Source organism: Symphalangus syndactylus, chromosome 21, assembly GCF_028878055.3.
Source record: "Symphalangus syndactylus isolate Jambi chromosome 21, NHGRI_mSymSyn1-v2.1_pri, whole genome shotgun sequence".
Lineage (NCBI taxonomy): Eukaryota > Metazoa > Chordata > Mammalia > Primates > Hylobatidae > Symphalangus > Symphalangus syndactylus.
Genome location: NC_072443.2, coordinates 23,890,307 through 23,909,625, shown reverse-complemented (window position 1 = coordinate 23,909,625; position 19,319 = coordinate 23,890,307). Strand labels below are relative to the sequence as shown.

The window sequence follows — 19,319 nt, the reverse complement described above, 5'->3', positions numbered from 1 at the left end:
CCTGCGCAGAAAGGACACCAGCTGCAGGGAGGGTCAGCCTCCACCAAGTGGGATCATTATCATCATTAGGAATGCCAAGAAGCCCAGAAGGCCTTGCTGACATGTGCAATGTGTTACAGCTTTCTGTGGTTTCCCCACATTCACAGCAAAGCTGCCGTCTGGAAATGTAAAGGCTTTGCCTTCCTAAAAATAATGTTACCAGAAGAATATTTAGACAGATATTTCTCAACAAATCAATCAGTCACTGCAGCAGCAATGATGAGAACCCACCAAGATGAAGAACCTGGTGGCAGCCTCAGAAATCATTTGGGTCCAAATGTCCCATTTAAGATTAATGAAGTCCCCTGATTTTTCAGGGGGAGAATTATAGGAGGTGTTTGCGAGATGAGGGATGCCTGGGAATTAAAAATTACAAAAAAAAAAATTCTAACACAGCAGCACAATGAAAGCTAATGGATTTATCTTGATTTTATACATGTATTTTCACAGATTTATGTTCATTCCTTTATTCACTCTTTTCTACTCTCCTCTTTGTCAATTAGTGCCAACTCAGAGAATAAGGCTGTGAGATTTTCCTAGACATAGTAATAATGGCAATTACCACATACTGAGTGCTTACTATGAGCTAGATACTGTGCTATGTGCTGTACGCATCCCTTTCAACCTCTTTCCACAGCTAGATCATTACTTCCAAGTTATAGATGCAACAACTAAGGCTTCGAGAGGTCATATTCGCAGCTTTAAATATAATCTATAAACTGTTATCCAATTTGTATTTCTAGCCTACATCTCTTGTGAGCTCCAGATCTGTTTTTACAATTATCTGCATACCATCTCCCCTTGGATGTATCACAAGCATCTCAGATGAAACATGTTCCAAACTGAGCTTAGGATCTAGTCCTCTCTACGCCCAGGCTAGGCTCTCCTCTAAATGTTCTTAACTTCAGGAAACAGCACCTCATATCAGAAAAATGGAAGTCATCAGAGACACTCCTATTCTGCAATGTCACCAAAGCAGAGAGCCACTAAGTCCTGTCAGCTCTACCTCCTAAATCTGTTTTGGAGCCATTAACCACTCCATTGACTGCCACCATCATCTCTCACCTGAAAAATGGCACCAGCCTTTTTCACATTGGTTTCCTTCTCTCATCTACTGTGTGACGAGGTACAATAATCAGAGTGATTTAAATACAAATTAAGTTTTTACCTCATTAAAAAAATCTTTCAATGGTTACTCATTGCTCTTAGAAAAGACCAAGATTCTTGCCAGTGCCTATAACGCCCTGTATAATCTGGCTTCACTACCTCTGTATCTTTCTACTTCCCTCTCTTTCACTGGGCTCTAGTCTAGCTTGCCTTTTTTCAGTTCCTCTTTTGTCTCAAGTTCTGTCCTGACTTGGGGTCTTGTAGCAAGCTGTCCTTTAGCCTGTGATACTCTTGTATACTCTCTGTTTGGCTAACTCCTACTCATTCTTTGAGCCTCAGCTTACCTATTGTTTCAAAAATAGTTTTCACTGCCCACCTTGACAGATTACCCCTGTGTTACTTCTTCTTTATATTATGATGTAAATACTTATTTAAATATTTATTTTTCACTGGTTTCCCTAACTAGAATATAAACTTCATTAGGGCAAAGACCATGTCAATCTTGTAAACAACTGTATCCCTTGTGCCCATCACAATGCCTGGCACATAGAAGATGCTCAATCAAAATTTGTTAAATGAATAAATGAGGCAAGTAACTGGCTCAAGGTCACAGGATTTGAACCCAAATCTCAATGTGTCTTGTTCTACAGCACATTCCCTTTTAAAATCTTGCAAAGCATGACAGAGTTTGTCATAGAAACATGGTATATACACCCAATGAACTGCTAGCTAGCCTTCAAACAGAAGGAAATTCTGTCCTTCCAACAACATGGATGGAACTGGAGGACATCATGCTACGTGAAATAAGCTAGGCACAGAAAGACAAGTATGTATGATCTCATTTATATGTAGAATCTAAAAAGCTGATCTCTATTGCACTGCATAATGACTACGTTATTCAAAATAACACACTATATTTCAAAATTGCTAAAAGGATAGATTTTTAATGTTCTTGTCACAATAAGTTGGTGAGGTGATGGATATGTTAACTAGCTTGACTGACTATAATGTATACAGAGATTAAAATATCACATTGTACCCCCTAAATATACACAATTTTTTGTCATTTTGTAAAAAAAGTTTAAAAAAATAAATTCAACATATCATAGTCACCTTCCAGGGATGTAAATTTCTCAAGTCTCCATGTCCTTACTGACTTAAATGGATGGCTAGTTAGATGGTTAAGAGGAATAAAGTCTGGGAGTATGGTAGGATGGGGTGGAGCCTGTCTCCCACAGCAAATGAGACATAATAAATACCTACTTGCCTGCAAAAGTAGTCAAAAATAGAGAAGTGAGAGTATGGATGAGGGAAAAGAGAACTTAGAGACTGCTGAGCTGCTATAAGCCTCAAGAAAATGAGATTCAAGAATGAAGGAAACAAATATTTAATATAGCTGAAAAGAACAGAGACAGAGACTCTGAAAAGACAAAATATAATCTTTCAAAGGGGAATAAAACTTACTGGACATGATTTTCTGCATATATTTTCTCTTTTCCTTACTTGTATGTACAGAGAGCAGATAAGGCACAACACAGTAAAGAATGAAATACTGGATATGCCTGAAGAAAGCCTCTCTGAGCTTTGAGGACTAGGGAGTACTTCTTGTCAATTTGAGACACAGGATACTTGTCTCCATCATTATAATTCAAAAAACATTCCCTGCTCAGGGGGTCTGTCACTGACCTTCACACTGAGGTAAAGAGAGATGAGTAAAAAAAGGCTGTGACCAGTACAGGCTACGTTAGCCCCTTATCCCTCTTGTTCTGCGAATGCAGTCATTTTCTTCCACAAACATGAAGGACTTTACATTTTTCCATGATGAATGTGGACTTGTTACATTTGCCCTAGTTGTCAAGGTCTGGGAACTTTGGCTCTATTCCTCTCCTTCAATCCATTTCTTTTCTTGAACTGTCCCAGCTTCCCGTAAGAAGTACTCCATTGTTAGGAACTTTAAAACGTGTATTTCTCATGTTGTTGTCCCTTTGTGTGGAAGAAATGGTTATAGCAATTGGGTTATCAGCTATGTGGCAAAAGAAAAGAAAAAAAACCTGTTCTCTATTCCTCCCTCATGTTCTCCATAAAAGGCAATAAAATTCTTCAGTAAATACAGTATCATCTGGCATGGTTGGAATTGTTCTAATTATGTACTCTGGTTAACAATGTCTGAACCTACATGGATTACCAATTTCCAAAGAATTAAAATAAAATACACTTAGTAATAAAATAATTCAAGAGCCTGATATGATTTGTCTCTATTAGTCAAAAGGTGCACAAAGTAGCACCGTGAATCACAGTTTAGAGAATTTTATTACATGATGGTGCTCACAGGCTAGCTGACGAAACATCAGATAACAGATTTCACTGTATCTGGTATTGGCTGGTCACAGAGCCAATGTTTTTTTGTTACTGGCTGGTCTTCTTATTAGAATACAAAAAAAAAATCAAGTTTATATTGAGTTTGACATTTACAGCACTAAGCTCTGTGACTGGATCATTCTGTTTGTTTAACAGGAATCTTACGAGCTTGTGGGCTTTAAAAAATTTCAGTGGCTATTGTTTTCATCTACTGCCACAATTTTTGCCCTTTGTAGATCCTTTAATATGTAATAATGACTATATTTAAAGGCCAAATTCCAGAATTTCTATTAATATGACAATGTTTTAGGGAGGGACCACGATCCAGAGCTTATGGCAAAATAAAGAGAAAGGGGAGCAGAAGCGGACCTACATGAAATAAAAAGGAACTCAGATCATATAGCTGAAGAAAGAGGAAGGAATGGCAATGGTCCCTGTTCTCACTGTTCCTGAGGTGCAGCCTGTGCCCTTCTATCCTAGTTTTCAGCTGTCATTATTTTTTTAAATCAAATTGTAGTTGGGGTCAGCATGTGATATACTTTCATGTTGAAAGAAGAAAAAGGTGAGATAAATCAAGGCACAACATGAGTTATCCTTTCTCCTGAATTTTACTGTTTAAAAGATCTCTGGTAGATCTAAAACCATGCTACATAAACATAAAATACCTCCATTTCACTCATAGCCAGGCTATCTGCACTTATCCCCCTTCCCCAAACCAAATACATACAAGTAATTCTATTTTCTTGGTAAGGCAATTGTTGATTAATGAATCATCTTTCCTGTAATTTTTATTTTTTTTTTGTAGCCTTAGTTTGGCTAAGTTCCCTGGCATTCCTGTTGAAGTATGTAATGGAAAATTTGACCTCACATTCTTTGCTTTTTTGTAACATCACAAAACACTGATATAACAGGGCTACTAAAAAGTAGCTTGGAGATGAAGGGATGTACATAAAGAAAAAGCTCAGTGTGGAAAGGAACAAAGATGCATTAAATCATGTGGAAGGTAAATATTTAGCTTCACAGACCTGAAGTTACATTCATCTTCAAGTGCTTGCAGCTTAGGATGTCATAGAGTTTCCATCATAATTTTGCTTTTCTAAAGAGATTACAAACCAGCCATAAAAAGCCATTCTCAAAATTAACTTGGAACACAGGTAGGCCATTTTGTAGATCCCATAGCTTGTCTGAAAAATGGTGATTTAGGGTGGGGCAGGCAGAAGAAAGGTGTCAGGAAGTGATTTCTTGCATTTAGCTATATCTGAGCTGAAATAAAACTTTGGCAATCACCCTTCTGTGATCACATCCAATTGTCTAGGGAAAATGTAACAGGTCATACAGAGTCAACTTTGGTTAACTGTAAAGCGTGGGATTTGGCAGCAAAGACATACTTCAGGACAGATTTTTCAGCAAAATTCATAGTGGAATGCATGAACTTGTTATAAAAACTTTTTTCTTTTTAAAATGAGACTCTCTTCCCTAAGGCAAAGAGATCATCTTTTCAAATGCATAATCCAGGCTCAAGGGACATCTACCCAGCCACTGACAAAGTTTCTCCCTCTGCAGCCCTAATGATCCTACAACCTGAGAAACTATCAACTTGGCTGTGATGGGAAAAGAGTCCCACATGGCTCCCAGCACCACCCTCTCAAAATGTCACAACCTCTTGGCATAGGACATCCTGTTCAGCCTGTAATAGTCATTCAAATGAAGTGTTTCATGATAACAACATTGGCTTGTGTGTATTGTCAACCAAGACCGTCCTAAAGGCTGTCAGAATGCATATATAAGGGCCTGTTCAGTCTATTAATCATCTAGATGTGCTGAAAAAAGGAAGGGGGAAAAAGCGGATGCAAAGAAGTCTGTACAAATCACTACTAGTTACTCAGGCTGCTGGGAAAATGTGCAGATGTTTCTTGATGTTACCTGAACTGTTTCTAAAACCATTGTCATATCTGTGTACTCATCTATATTAAAATGGAATGCTATTATCTGGAACTATACAAATGATTCTCGGGGAGCGAACTTTAATATACTGTTTATGGCCTGGATAAATAGTATTTATTTGAATAATTAATACTTTTTTTTAAAAGAGGGAGTTAGATGAGAATTATGCAAATGAAATGTGCAAATAAGCCACAAGAGAGAACTCTTTGTTTAATCTTATGTTGTAAGTGCTAAGAGATGGTTACCTGTTCCAGAGATGGTCTTAGGTTCCTACTTCTCACTGACTTTTGTGGGTGCAGGAAGAAAAAGAAATATTCAGACAGCTTGGATTGATTCATGTATCCAATTATAAAATGCAGGTAGACAGATCAAGAAAGTTGTTAACTATGAGGCCAGGCACGGTGGCTCATGCCTGTAATCCCAGCATTTTGGAAGGCCGAGGTGGGTGGATCATGAAGTCAGGAGGTCGAGACCATCCTGGCTAACACAGTGAAACCCTGTCTCTACTAAAAATACAAAAAAATTAGCCAGGCTTGGTGGCGGGCGTCTGTAGTCCCAGCTACTCGGGAGGCTGAGGCAGGAGAATGGTATGAACCCGGGAGGTGGAGGCTGCAGTGAGCCAAGATTGCGCCACTGCACTCCAGCCTGGGCGACAGAGCAAGACTCCATCTCAAAAAAAAAAAAAAAGAAAAAAAAAAAAAAAGAAAAAAAAAAAAAAAGAAAAAAAAAAAAGAAGAAAGTTGTTAACTGTGAAGAAAACCACTGGGGGGAAATTACCACATGCCATTTAATATCTAATTTAAGGGAAGCACTGAGATCTTGGATGAAAAATTATTTGGTGATATATTGAAATATCAACTCCAGGGACGATACTTTTCTAGATTCTTTTGGATTCCTAAAAATTTCCCAGATCTTATTTGGTGTCTGGCTTTTCCAAGGTACTCCTGGTATCCCTCATATTATAAGACTGAATCTTACACTATCTAATTTGAAATAAATTTTACTCTTTTCCTTTCCATTAGGTATTAAACCAAGTTGGTATTTTGGTAGAAATCCACTGAAATCTTTATACTGTGAAATCTTTATACTACATACTGTGAAACAGAATCATAGATTATATTTCATCTGCTCTTTGATATTCCTGTAGCAGGTGAGTCTTGCCTGTACTCCTTATGTACTTCACAGGCTGTACTACCGAAGAACACTTAGAAAAGGTTGCTCAGTTTTTTGAGGTCAAGTTAATAAGTAAAGCAGACTAACTGAATTAGATAAAATGCATAATGGTTTTCACCACTACAGTGAAAGGTCTGGGAATGTCTCTATGTTTGATGGACTATTATTAGATGATGATAATTTCAATACCAATATAACACTGATGAAAGCATAATTTCCTGTTCTTTTTATAAGCATTAAATTTAGGAGTTTTTCCAACATCTGTTATTGCTGAACTAATGCAAAATTATTGTCTCCCAACACAAAATTCTTATTTCCTTAGGCAAGCAACATTGTGTGTGCAGTTTTCAAAGACGTTTTATACATATGCAGACAAACATGTACGTTCATTCTTTCTTCTTTTTATTATATGCAAAAGGTAGCATACAATATAAACAATATGTTCTGTACTGTGCTTTTTGGACTTAACAATACACCTGGGAGATCTTTCTGTATCAGTACATTAGGAGCAGCTGGGCACCGTGACTTGGCACCTGTAATCTCAGCTACTTGGGAGGCTGAGGTGGGAGGATCGCTTGAGCCCAGGAATTTGAGGCTACTATGTAGGACATGGACTGAGATCGTGTCCTTTAAAAAGAAAGAAACAAACAAAAACCATAAATAGCTTTCCAGTTTTTGTTATGGAAGCATAGTATTGGATAAATGGATAATCCTATTTACTTCCAGTCCCTACAAAAGTACATTTAGGTTATTTCCAATCTTTTGCAATTACAATGTTTGTTAATTTTGAAATTAAACCGAACAGTCAATAAGAAACTACAACTGACTGAGTAGTATTGCCTGTTTCCGCTCCCTACTCGAATTCTCTATAAGCAAAAAAATGGTGAAAAAAGAATTTGGCTAATCGGCTTTTGGATAATTCAATATCTTATTTTTCTATCTATTGCCAGTTAAGCATATTTTTTTTGGATGGGCTCAAAATAATAGACTCATTACTTCATTACTTTTCTTATTATTTCTGTAAGAGTTATATTTTAATGAGAAGAAAAGAGAGGCCAGGCATGGTGGCTCACGCCTGTAATCACAGCACTTTAGGAGGCCAGGGCGGGTGGATCACCTGAAGTCAGAGTTCAAGACCAACCTGGCCAGTATGGTGAAACCCCGTCTCTACTAAAAATACAAAAATTAGCTGGGCGTGCTGGCAGGTGCCTGTAATCCCAGCTACTCGGGAGCCTGAGTCAAGGAGAACTGCTTGAACCCAGGAGGCGGAGGTTGCAGTGAGCCGAGATTGCGCCACTGCACTCCGCCTGGGTGACAGAGCGAGATTTGAGACTCTGTTTCCAAAAAAAAAAAAAAAAAAAAAAAGAAAAGTGATTAAAAAGGAAAACCTAAGCGATTCAGAGCCAGTTAGCGTGGCTGTAAAGCTACTCAGGTAATTGTGAGGAAGAAATTAGTACAGCTTTAGTTTTTTAAAGGTCTTAATCTGTACTGGAGGTCAAGTTATCACCACTGTCATTTTCTTCAAAAACATTTAAACATTCACTTATACACAGCTTTATGCAATGAGCTTCCCAAAGCAAGCAAGATGCATAGAGAAACTTACCAGGACAGAGCGAAAACAAATGTAGGTGTGCCTCAATTTACAGAAGGGGATATGGGACACTATTTCTATGTTATTTATAAATTTTATGATTTGAACATAAAGATTGCTAAAAGGATTTCTGTAGCAACTTTGTTGGGAGACAAAAATTTTGTATTCCTCAGTTTATCTTAGGGTATGATTTTCAGATTTCTATATGTTGCGTTGGCTTTATTTAAAGTGAAGATAACTGTGTGTGTGTGTGTGTGTGTGTGTGTGTCTGTCTGTTTGCTTTGTTTTAATCTTTTGTTAAATTTTAAAATAACTTCAAACTTAAAAGTTGCAAGAATACTACAAAAAAATCTTTTACCCTTCACCCGTATTCACCAGTTGTCAAAATTTTTACCACTTTTGCATTTTATTCTTTTTCTACATATACACACATTTGTTTTTCTAAACCATCTGAGTAAGTTGCAGACATCATGTCCCTTTGCCTCTAAATATTACAATGTATTTTCCTAAGAATAAAGAAATTCACTTACTTAGTGACAATACAATGATCAAAATCAGGAAATGTATATAAGCACAATATTATGTTTCATCCCCAAATTTCATTCAAATTTTACCAATTGTCCCAATACTGTTCTGTTTGCATTTCCTCCCCCGATCCAGGATCCAAATGGAAGAACCCACTCATTCAGTTTTTCTGTCTCTTTGGTTTCTTTTAATCTGAAATGGCTCAGCTTTATTTATGTGTTTCAGGATACTAACACTTTTTGAAGAGTATCTTTTAGTTTAGGTTTGTCTGATATTTCCTTAATATTAAATTAATTATGCATATTTGGGGCAGGAATACCATAGAAGTAATGTATCTTTCTCACTGCATAACATTAAGAAGCACAAGATGTCAATTTGTTCTACTATTGATGATGGTAACTTTGATCACTTGGTTAAAGTGTCACTACCAGGCTTCTCTACTCCAAAACTACTATTTCCCATGATTATTAATAAGTAATTTGTGGAAAATTCTTTGAGATATGTAAATATCCTGTTCCTCACTGAACTTTTAAAAAATTGTTTCAGCAGCCATTGATACTTCTTAACTATTTGCAACTATGATCGGTGCAAAATGGTGGTTGTCTAATCTATATTTCTTCTACATTTATTAGTAGGCATTCTACTGTAAAGAATAACTTTTGTTTCTGACACATGCAGTATCTACCTATTATCACCATGAACAAACTCATGAATTCTTATTTTCTTCAATGGGTCACCTTCCATTTTATAATTATTTCGCTGTTCAGATTGTTTCAGATTAGGCCAGTGGGAGTCCTTTCGAGCTAACTCTGTTGTCCTTTTGACGTGTCCTCATCATTTTTTGAGACTTCCTAACATCCTGGCAGGAAAAGATGTTCCAGGCTCATCTTTTTTTTCCTCCAATAGCCCTGCAGTCAACTACTTCTCCAAGAAGCCTTTGTTCCTCTTAGTGCGAAATGAGATGTAGAAGCTTTATGTGTTGCATGTGTTCATTGCTACAAGGTGTCATTGATTCTAGACCCTTTTAATTGACAGAGCTAGGAAAGTTTTCATGCCTTAGAAGACCTTCCTAAAAGTGGATTTAGGAACTGCTATACCATAATTCCTTTTATATTAAGTTTATGCAATGTGTAGAGATGGTACAGGGGTTTTTAGTTTTGGGTTCTATGATACAATGGACTTATAATTACACTGACTACTAAACATTATTATCCCAGAAGAATCTGATGAGATCCCTGAGAATAAGGACTATGTCTCATTCATCTTTTTATCCTCAGAGCCCAACAAAGTTCAAATCATATAATAGACAATCCATAGAAATTACATGTATGTGATTTGCTTCCAAAGAATCCAATGTAGGGGGAAAGGGATAAAGATGTAACAAAGTTGGCCATGAGTTGATGACTGCTATAGCTCGTGATGAGCACATGGGGATTCTTTCTTTTCCACTTCTCTCTACATTTGAATTTTTCTATTATAATAAAATAAATTTAAAGGTAATCAAGAAATACCCCTATATCAGAATGATAAAAGTTTCTGCCTCTTCTATGGTTCAATTTCTTTAATAGTTTGGTGGGGTGAAAAAGGTCAAAGTGTTTGATTACCGGGAACTGGAGGGCATTAAAAAATTCAAGTAAATAATTCGGCTGTGTGCAGTGGCTCACGCCTGTAATCACAGCACTTTGGGAGGCTGAGGTTGGTGGATCAGGAGTTCGAGACCAGCCTGGCCAACATGGTGAAACCCTGTCTCTACAAAAAATACAAAATTAGCTGGGCGTGGTGGCATGAGCCTGTAGTCCCAGCTACTCTGGAGGCTGAGGCAGGAGAATTGCTTGAACCCAGGAGGCGGGGGTTGCAGTGAGCCAAGATTGTGCCATTGCACTCTAGCCTGGCTGACAGAGTGAGACTCTGTCTCAAATAATAATAATACTAATAATTTACGGAGTAATATGGTCACAATATGGACATTCATTTATGAATTTAATTGTTTAAAATACATTTAGTTTAAGGGACTTGAAAATGTAGATGGCTTTCATCATCAAATTGCTAATAATCCTAGAAAGCACAAACTTGAAACACATGCAATTTGGATAACAATTTTGAATATACATTTATGATATCAGATCAACCCTAAAAAATAACATAAGATAAACAGGTCTTCAAGCTATCTGGAGAGAACCCCCTAGCATTTTGCTGACTACATGGAGATAGCAAAATGGCTTTTTTCTTGACATCCCAAGTTGTTTTTTGATACTTAAACAACTGATAGTCAAAACATTAAAATAGGAAAGTGGACTACTGCAGTGATTGAGATATTCTACTGAGAAAAAACACCACAAACAAATATATTCATATGTATACAGTTTACTGATCAGAGTGGATATTCTCCTGAGGCAGCATATTTCATAGAAAGTCTAGGTTTAAAGCATGCCCCTCCTTCCCATTAGGAAAACTGACACTAATATTCTTTATCAACATTATTTCAAGCAAGTGTACTTTGAACTCTGAGGGTTCCCCATCATAAATCTAAACTCACTGTCTTACCTAAATACTAGACATTTGCTATCAAATTAAAAAAAAATGTGTCTACTCAGTTTTACTGATAAGGAAGCATGTTTGAATGACCAAAAGCAGTCAATTCAGATGGGATTTGAGGCCCCAAATAATTTCCTCTATTATTTAGGCAACACAAAGAACCTTTTGCATTACTGGAACGAAATGGCTACCTTTTAACCAATGTTGATTCAAAAAGTGCATTCCTTACTAAAGCCAGTGTGAAAATGCTAGTGAATTCTTTCCATTACATCTGACCATAATCAGAATGCTAACATTCTGCAGCCTGCACATTGTAAATAAATACAGACCAAATAACTTCTTACTGCTGCCATGAGCGTACATTTTCTCCAGACAATAAGTGGTACATTAACACATATTTGTCTCCTGGCTGCAGCTTTTTCCCCCATTCTGAGTTCCTGGATATACTTTTGAGACAGTCTGGAAAAACCAATCTTGTGCTACACAGAGATCAGGAACTTTCTCCACAATGGAATTTAGTGTCCATAATCACCAGCATCCAGTCTTGTCAATTTCAATGGATGATGATGCAAATTACTTTTTTTCTTAAGTGTATTAATGGGTCACTAATGTAAGCAAAATAACGCATGGTGGGTTGAATAATAGCACCATGTTTCTTCAATCAAATAACCATACTGTGTGTCTGGTTGTGGTTTCAAAGAAATCTGGATTAAATAATATGATTCATATATAAAAAGGCTGGCTAAGAACTGGATTTTGATACCGCTCAGTTATACATAAAACAGCCACTTTTGTACTAGATGTTCACTTAGGAAAATAATATTGTTTCCTCTGAGACATGTATACTGGATACTTGACCTCTAAATCCTAAAAACAATTCATGGAAAGGATAAAATTTAGAGGAACAAGAACCTGAGTTACCACATATTTTCAATATATCAGGTTTTTTTTTCTTTAATTTAATTCTGAATTGTCAAAGAGGCACTTTCTGAAACTTATTAAGCTTTTTAATTTCCTATTGACCATTTAAAAAGCTCCTGTCCTAATATCTGCTATTCAGGCTACTTTCCAGGGTAAGAATTTAAGATAGTGCAGTTGAGGGGCAGTACATGATTTGGTGCAGGCAAGTTAACACAGAGTCCAAGTTTAGGAATCCTGGTCTTGAAGACAGTGTTTGCTTAAGTTTTACAATGTTACAAACATTAGTCAAGACCTTCAAGAAGATAACACAAAGCTCTAAGAGCTGTGATTTTCAAAGGGGATTTGGGAATGAGGGTTTGATGGAAGCCTTCCAGAGCTGCAGCTGCTGAGCTTGTGGGTTTTTCATTGGCTGCCACTCGATAGAGGTGAGGCAGGAGGAAGAATTCTTTGAGGGCAAGTTCAGACAGTGAATAGTTCAAGGATGCAGCCTGCCTGGAAATTGCAAGCAGTCAATGGACACACAAACCACAAATGTTACAAGGCACAATTAGGTTGATTTTTTCTAAGGTTTTAAGGGGCCAAAATAATTCCATTACCATACAGTAACCACAGAGTAAAATTAATATTTATAAAGTAATGCTATCCAGCAATATAGTTGAAGACAGTTTTCCTAAATTCTTTTTTTTTTTTTTTTTTTGGTTACCATGTCTCATCAATGGTAACAGTAGAGTGGAAACCACAGTAACTTTCATGTGAGGGGGATATGGATTGCAATTTGGCCCTGGTACTTGGTGTTTGTGTGACTGAACTTCAGCATCATTTTCAACAGAAGAATAATACCTACCTTGCAGGCCTGTTGCAGGGAATAAATGTAATAATGTATGTCAGGTGGCAGCAAATAGTAGCAGCTCAAAAAATAGTTAATTATGTTATCATTGTCATCAGTGTCATAATTAATGGTCCTTTGTTACAGACAACTGCATTACCATTTATGCAATTGTTATAAGTGAGTTGCCTACAAAGCAACAAAAGCTATATTCAACTGCCCATAAATTATGCATACTATTTTAAAAAATGTTTCTTTATGGTTTTACGTTTACAGGTTCTTTTTATTTTAAAGTTCGTCAATATAGCCTATATGTCAAAAAATACAGATTTTTCTGTGTTCTTGTGATACAAAATGCATTTTCTGTGAGCTTTACAACGTTATGAATCAGTTTTTGCGAAAGGAGAATTCGGCTAGCTGTCTCCTCTCTGCCTCAGACAGACTTCACAATGATTCACAGATAACAGAAACCACCAGCTGCCATTCTGAATAAAATGTTCTGTTGGCTCTGCATACCTTATGGCAAGCTCTAAGTCACATGTCCTCTTCTTATTTCCACTTTTCTTCTCTAAAGCCAGCTATAACCTGCATTTCATAAATCTTAAGAGAGTAAATCAAAATAACCAATCTGGAATTTGACGTAGTACCAACTAAGATTACCTAAAACAGAATCAAGGGCCAAGGCATCCATCTGCTCTCTCTGAAAGAGGCATACATATCAATAATTTCCTCTACATTTAAATAATTGTCCAAGTATCATATTTTTCTCCATGTTTTAACACCTACAACCTTCCTCGTGTTTCATTATTTATTCCCATAGGGCAGGGGTTAGCAAACTATGGCTAATGGGCTAGATCTGGTCTGTAGCCTGTCTTTATATAATCTGAAAGCATGATTTTTACATTTTTAAACGACTGAAAAAATTAAAAATTAGGATAATTTTTCATGATGCATGAAAAATACATAAAATTCAAATTTAACTGTCCAAAATACAGTTTTATGGAAACACAGCCATGCTCATTAATTTATGTATTGTCTTTGGCTGATTTTGACCTAGTTTAGTAGTTACTACACAGACCATATGGCCAGCAAGACCTAAAATATTTCCTATTTTTGCTTTTACAAAAAAGTCTGTTAACGCTGCCCTAGTGGGGTGTTTCCCTTGGGAGAAAGTGAGTACATACACTTAAAATACAACGTATGTACTCACTCACGTAAAATACAATGTACTTTACGTACATTTACTCATGTAAAATACAATTGTACTTTACTCACGTAAAATACAATGTCCTCCCTCCCTATCTTTGCCTTCTTGTCCTAGATCCTCAGCCTTAGAAGGAAAATTGGCTTAGCTTGACTTTTCCTTGGGGGGAGAGAATGGGTTAGTAAAAAAAAAAAAGAACACAGGAGGAGCCAAGGGATGTGGGTCTCAGGTCATGTTTGGGTGTTGGGTTTTTATGCTCAGTTTGGATAATTACTTTTCTAGTTCTGTAACGTGGCTTCTTCCTTGTTGGGCTCTCAATTTCCTTTATATTTGAAAAAAGCAATCCTTCACTCACTTACTAGATCACCATGATGACAATGTGAACCCTATCACCAACTCCTTCCTCACTCCACTTCCCAAATCAATCCAGGATCAGTGGAAACGAGGGTAACAGGAACTTTGGAAACATTTCTATTGGACTGCTAGATGAAAGTTTAAAACCTACTGTTTTATACCTATGGAGATAGGCCTCCATTGTGACCACATAACTAATACAATGAATAACTCATCCTGCTTTCCACTTGAGAATGGGGTACTTTGGGCACATGAGACTGAATCACTTGTTTTCTGGAAATTCCCTATTATAAATATGACATTTAAGTACATAGTCTAAAAATGCTGATGTCTAGGAAAATATGTTCTAAATTATAGCAGAAAAAAATAGAATCTGAGAGCTGGACGAAGGAATAAAGGCAGAATGGGCAAAGATCATTTTATGTTAGGAAGACAGTGACAGAGATGTTTCTATTCATACAGATATTATAAGGTGGTAAATATATTTCTCATCAGACTTCATATCTCATATATTTTATATTATAATACAAATCTATACATTTTTCATTCTTAGCCAAGAATATCTATATAGTTGCACAGTAAAGAAAATTTTACCACAGTGCACTTTAAAAACCACTTATACGTTATTAGGTTATAAATTGACCAAAGCTTTTGCCATACCACATCCTTGCTGCAGGGAGGGAAAATGGATTGATTTCACTGCACCAATCTCCCTTTTGCTAACTATTTAGCTGATTTGTGTTTATATGGTAGAGGAAAAGCAGCAGTTATTGGATACTGGTTTAATGTAGAAGGTTAAATTAGTTGTGGGGACAATGATTACTCATGATTTCAAATGGTGAACCGAGCTTGGAGTCTTAGCCTGCTTTTTTAGTCACACTGCATTACTAAGCAACTTTGGAACAGGTGCTCTCAACGGGAAAACAGGTTCTGAGAAAAGTCTAGAGTAGATGAGACACGCATGAATGAGAATGAGCAATAATGCCTTAAGTAGGGAGGACGAATCATTACCCTATTACAAATATGATGAAAATTATCAATACTCATTACAATTAGAGTTGGAAAAGCTCTTAGAGGACAATGAGTCTAAGTTTCTTTCATGGAAAACCAACACGCATGCCAGGGAGCCACTGTCTAGTTTTGGCCTGATCACTGACTTCTGGTGGCAGAGATCCCCTTCTCATTCAAGCCAGCTCTTTTCATTTTGGTACAACTCCAATACTATACAGTCAAAATGCCCAAAAAGAGTAGAGAAAATAATATTAAGCTAGAAAATAGGAGTTCCAAATTCCAATTTCAGTCCTATGGTTAACTCTAGTTGTGTGACTTTAGGCAAGTGTTTGGTGCTTGTTGAGCCTCCGTTTCCTTATCTGTAAAACAAGGGTTTTAAGGTCCTTTCCAGTTCTGATTTTCTCCATTTCTATACTTTCCATTCCATGCTAGAGAAATGTGAAGCAGTTGTGAGAAAGTTACAAACAGCTGTGAAGTATTTCTTCTTAGAGTCCTCACTCATGTCACACCTGGGCTGCTTCTAAATGTTCCAAGATCTCTTGGTCTTTATCTCAGCTTTCCAGATGACATATAGTTTGATTTTATTTTGACTGTTGACATCTCCTAGAATGTTATCATGACTCAGAATCTGCCCTTTTGGTCACTATATAGCGTAGTGACAGGCTCAGCTACAAAAGCCCTCTTAGTAGCAGTTTGTCTAGCAGAATTTTGAAGTTGCTGTTTTTTATTTTAAAAAAGAAAGCATCAGAAATGTTGTACTGTTCTCACACACTAAGTCTTATTCTATCTGCTATGGAATGTCAGTAAACTGCTCAGTATTTGCTTTTTATTTTAGTGATTAGACTATTTAGGCTGGAATAAATCTTGAGCTCAAAGAAAAGCTATGTCTTTAATAAACTCCAATTAAGGCACACTGGTATCATCTATGTATATATAGGCTATATTTTTAGAAACAAAACCACTATTTAATGTGATAGTAACTTGGCAAAGGTTGCAAATGCAACAGTAAAATGAATATTTAGCTTTTTATTTATGTAACTAAATTGGATACAATTAAGAAGACTGTGCCTAGGGGACTTGACTTTATTGAACAATTATCATAACCAAAATCAATAGTGTTATGTGAATCAAACAAAGCTTTTCTGTACAAATAAGTAAATTTATTTTTGTAATATATTTTAAAATTAATTTTAATATTTTATTTATACATGTGAAAGTAAAAAATAATTCTTTTTAGACAAATCTGAAAAATTTTTAAAGTTTTTATTTACTTATTTTTTAAAGACAAGGTCTTGCTATGTTGCCCAGGCTGGCCTGGAACTCCTGAGCTCAAGCAATCCTTCTGCCTCAGCCCCCAGGGTAGCTTGGGACAATAGGCATGCACCACCATTCCAGGCTCAAAAAAATGTGTTTTAAAGAAAAATAATTGAATTGAGTTTAGGTGCTCAAGTAACTGCTAACAACGGACTGACGAGCTTGTAAAACATCAACAGGATATATATGTGTACGTTTATGTTTATGTGTGTGTGTGTCTTTGTGTGTGTTACACACCTCAGTAAAAAGGTGTATTGAAACAAATCACCATTGAATAGTTCACAGTAATGTGTTTGGAATCTAGTATAGTTGGTATGATCGCTTATCAGAGTCAACTCTTCTTAAGAAAACATGAACTGACTCTTAGAAATGTGCTATTATCATTGACAAGGAACTAGAGATTATTTTCTAACTGGATAAATTACCATAAATACTTCCATCAATGGAAATAAATGCTATTCCATCATTGTCTCTTTTAGCCTTATATTTATAATTTAGATGTATTTATTAAGTGCCTACTAGGTAAATGCACATTATTTTTAAAAACATTCAATGAAAAATTTTGTAATTAGTAATAAAATATATTACCTCAGTCTTTGCTAAGGCCTATTCTCCAACATGAATTAAATCATACTCCATCTGTAAGAATGAATATTAAACTTACAAGGAACGACAGAAAAACGACCTTAGCAGAATGGCCAAACAACCACCAGCTGTTGCCTGGAATATAGCAATAACCTCTTAAATGCTCATCTTGAATCCGGTATTGAAAGAACAGTCAAAGAAGTAAAGGTTAAGGGCTAAGTAAGAGCAAAGGCTGAAAAATGACAGCCTGGGCTTGATAAGTTAGCTGTGTGACTTGAGGCAAATTACTTAGCTTCAGTGTGTCTGAGTTTCCTCATCTGCAAAACTGGGATAATAATATCATTTAACTCAATAGAATGATGTAAGAATTAATTAAAATAATCTGTATAAAGCAATTAGCATGCTGCCTGGCATTAGTGTTTAATAAATGTTAGTTGCATTTGCTTTGTCATTATTATTATTATTGGTCTCCTAAATTCCCAGAATAGCCAGAGTAAAATTTAATCAATATAAATCCAACCCCATCATTTCAGTACTTAGAAATTCTTTAACAGCTTCCCATTGGATGTAACAATAGCATTCAAACTCCTTACCATGGTCTGCAAGATTTGGCCCTGTCTACTCTCTAACATCTTTACTGACCACTTTCCCTCTCACTCCCAACTCTAGTTTCACTTGTTCTCTTCCTAAGCATCATGGGTATGTATTTTTACACCTGTCTTTATACATGCTTTTCCCTCTGAGATAATCTTCCTCTCACTTATTGCTTGCCCAGTTCTAAACTCTGTGTTGCAGAAAGCAAGTCAAACTGTTCAAAATCTCTACCTTCAGAGATTTGAAAGTTCACTCAGGAGGCTGAAATAATTCACACAACATTTTCCATATTCTAAACAGCATTACCTTGGGAAAAACAATGTTGAGGCATAAAACAATAAGCATGTATCGAAGTTGAGCAGGGTGGAAGTAGGAGGGTACATGTGGGAACGGAAGGGAAGAACTCATCTGTGGTTTCCTGAGCAGGGCAGGCATCATGATGCATTCATAAAGTCTGTTCCCAAGCTATAAGGAGCTGCTGGAGAAGCACTCATTCTTCTTTTTGACTCTAGGCCAAAAGAAGTACAGCCCAGGTTTGGCCTGTTGAAGAGTTTTATTTGGCCCAAAGTTAAAAAAATTGTTTTTAAGATTCATTCATTCATCAAACATTTATTGAACACCTACCATGTGTGAGGCTCATTTCCAGATGTAAACAGCAGTGAACAAATACACAAAATCATATAAAGTCCCTATCCATGTGGAATCTACATTCTAGTGCAGAAAACAGGTAATAAAAAATTGATGGAGTATACTAGACCATATGTGATACGGAGAAAAAAAAAGCAGAGAAGGTGGAGAGGAAGGATGTGTGTATTCATGTGTGTAAGTTTAGATAGTGTGTCCAAGGCAGGTCTCACTGAGAAGATGACATCTAAGCAAAGGGATGCAGGGGATGAATGGGCCATAGAGATACCTGGAAAAATAGGGAACAGTAAGGACAAAGGTCACAAGGAGGAAATGAGCTGGTATATGTGAGGAACAGACAGGAGGCCAATGTAGCTGCAGAGATGAGGTCAGAGAGTCTCATGGGTTATTGGGGGGGATCTTGGCTTTCATGCTGAGTAAGATGAGGAGACTTTGGAGGATTGTGGGCAGAGGGGAAATGTGATCTGACTTACACTTCTGGCTGCAGGAGAGAAAGAATGGAAGCAGTGAGACCAGTTAGGAGGCTACTGCAACAATCTTGGAGACAGACAGTGGTGGTTTGGACCACAGTAGTGCAATAGAGATGTGTAAGA

The 19,319-nt window shown here is 36.7% G+C and overlaps 1 protein-coding gene across 7 annotated transcripts in view; it reads right to left on the bottom strand.

Annotated features, from left to right (window-relative positions):
• CMSS1 (cms1 ribosomal small subunit homolog) overlaps positions 1-19,319 on the bottom strand; it is a 368,700-nt gene that overhangs the window by 137,622 nt on the left and 211,759 nt on the right. Inside the window, exon 1 of one of the 7 annotated variants that reach the window (XM_055259956.2) lies at positions 13,536-13,556. The exons of the other annotated variants lie outside the window; for them this stretch is intronic. The gene's annotated coding sequence lies outside the window, so the exon portion shown is untranslated. Of the gene's footprint in view, positions 1-13,535; positions 13,557-19,319 lie in introns of those variants that run through there. 7 annotated transcript variants of the gene reach the window in all.